General features: G+C 49.8%; 1 protein-coding gene across 1 annotated transcript in view; it reads right to left on the bottom strand.

Annotated features, from left to right (window-relative positions):
* RAPGEF1 (Rap guanine nucleotide exchange factor (GEF) 1) overlaps positions 1 to 2,669 on the bottom strand; it is a 114,719-nt gene that overhangs the window by 85,829 nt on the left and 26,221 nt on the right. The window lies entirely within an intron of this gene.

Here is a 2,669-nt window from a genome sequence, read left to right as displayed (position 1 = left end):
CCTGGACAAGAAGGGGGCATGCAGGCAGCAAAGGATGGATGGGTCATGGCGCCCTGGAAGCTGAGGCGGACTGCAGAGAGGACATGTATGAGGTCAGCCCGTGCGAAGTGTCCATCCCTTCCACCATGACCACAGCAACATCCTGAGCAGGATGTCTCTTATCGGGGTCCTGCCAGAAATACCTTGTTAGACCAGAGAAATGACTTCAGGACCACTTTTGGATTTGCTGGGTGAGGCAAGAAGGGAACTGGAGACAAAGCTCAAGGGGCTGAGCTCAGATGTGCCCTCAGGAGGTGAGCTACTGCTGGGTCGGGTGATCAGCCCCAAGAGATCGGGCCGCTTTCCGGGACCACCTGAGGAGCAGAGCAGCAGGAGGAGCCCTCGGGCTGAAGTCTGGCGGTAACCAGGCAGGGACAAGGCTGCAGTCAAGCCTGGCTCCACCACTAAGTAGATCTGAAAACCTGGACGTTAGTTTAACATCCCTGCTAACAAAAGGGAGACAAGCAGTAGCACCCCCTGCAAAGAGTTACTCTTATAAAGGAAAGAATATGTATTTATGTATGAGAGAATTAAACTCTCTTACACAAATGACCACATCCCTACAGGTCCGACAACTTCTGGCCTCTTTGGCTTGGGCAAAACAATGGCAAACACAGAGCGACATTTTTAGCGTCTATTTTGCCTCAGGAGGTATTACACACAGGAAATGCAAAAGCAAAAACAAATGGTAAAATGCTGTACCCTAAGAGGGAAGGCCTTCTAGAGCTTCTCTGATTTTATATTTAAAAAACAGGGGAGAGGGGCTCCTCTGGTGACTCAGTGGTTAAGAATCTGCCTGCCAATGCAGGGGATACCAGTTTGATCCCTGAGCCAGGAAGATCCAATGTGCCACGTGGCAACTGACCCCCTTGCACCGCAACTACTGAGCCAGCGCTCTGGAGCCCGGGAGCTGCGACTACTGGGCCCTCGAGCCCGTGCTCTGCAACAAGAGAAGCCACCGCTCCACAGTGGAGAGCAGCTGTGCTCACCGTAACTAAAGCAAGCCTGCAGGGTGGCGAAGACTTAGCACAGCCATAAACAAACCTTAAAAAAAGCAAGCAAGCAAGCAGGGGGAAATACTACACAAACACATCTATTTACTTGACATATATGCAAATCTTTCTGAACCATCTGAGTGTCATGCATCAGTGGGTCCCTTAAATACTTCAGTGAGTAGCTCCTGAGAACAGGGATATATTCCACATCACTGCAGTGCAGGGACCGGTTTCGTACAATGTAACACAGATACAACACTGTTATCTAAGTCACGATTCCCAATTCTGTCAAGTGACCAAACTAAGGACAACTTCTGAGAAGGAAACAACCCACTGCAGACTCCCAGGATTTGCCTGGATTTTTATAATGCTAAGTATGAACCAATAAAAAGTGGTGTAAACACCTATGTTTTGTAGTGTAATAGTTTTCTGTTGCTGAGTAACCAAAAGCATGCACATATATTAGTGTGCAGTTTCTGTTGGTCAGGGTCCAGGCACAGCTCAGATGGGCCCTCTGCCAAGGCTGCAGTTGAGGTGCAGGCAGGGCTGATGTCTCATCTGGAGGTCTGACCAGGGAAGGGTCTGTGTCTGGTCTCCCTCAGGCAGCGGACAGAAGTCGTTTCCGGGCAGCCACGGACTAAGGGCCGCAGCTTCCGGCTGAGTGCAGGCTGGAGGCCACCCTCAGCTCCTTGACACACACGACCTCTGACTTCTCCAAAGCTCGCAAGGGAAGATGTCTCTAGTCTGTCTTAGAAAGACAGTCTCCTGTAACAGAGGGACACCCCACCACCTCTGCTACGTTCTCTCAGAAGTGGGTTAGGGTTAGAAGTGAGTCGCAGGGCCATTCACACTTAAAGGATTAGACAAAACGTGTGAACACCAGGAGACAATCATGAGGGCCACCTGAGGGTCTGTCTGCCACATGCTTATAGCCCCTATACAATTATAAAATCAAATTAAATTTATAATTCACATTTATGTTAACAACACTGGTTTAACACCTGGGCAATGGTTTCTTAAAGCGTCACCAGCTACAATGTGAACACGGTATGGAAAGGCAGGGTGGTGTTCTGGGTTCAAGACACTTAACCAGGTCAAGACGATGACGCGTGCTTACCACTGTTCTCCACTGAAATCAAGATGACATCATTTTAGGGCTTCCCTGGGGGCTCAGTGGTAAAGAATCCACCTGCCAAGGCAGGAGACACAGGTTCGATCCTGGGAGACGCGGCCGCTGAGCTTGTGTGCCGTGACTGCTGAGGCCCGTGAGCCCTAGAGCCCGCGCTCTGCACCAGGAGATGCCATGGCAATGAGATGCCAGCACACCACGAGAGGGGAGCTCCTGCTCTCTGCAGCTAGACAGAAGCCCACACAGCAACGGAGACCCAGCACACCAAAAATGAACAAACAGATAAAGAGCTTTGAAAAAGATGACATCATTTCAGCTTTTCAGGTAGTAGCAATGCATTGTCTGCACATCAAGTCGACCTGTTCTCTAATCGGCCCACCACCGCTGAAGCACAAAGAGCAAATGAGGGGCTCCATTAAGCTCAGATGAATTCAATTAGGTGCACTTGAAAAACAGAAAAGGGGAGGGAGGAAGGGAAAAAGAGAGGATAAATACTTTAAGCAAAC

The sequence above is a fragment of the Bison bison genome, unplaced genomic scaffold (assembly GCF_000754665.1).
Source record: "Bison bison bison isolate TAMUID 2011002044 unplaced genomic scaffold, Bison_UMD1.0 scf7180017864375, whole genome shotgun sequence".
Lineage (NCBI taxonomy): Eukaryota > Metazoa > Chordata > Mammalia > Artiodactyla > Bovidae > Bison > Bison bison.
Note: the sequence above shows the minus strand (reverse complement) of the source record. Positions and strands in the feature narration are given on the sequence as shown.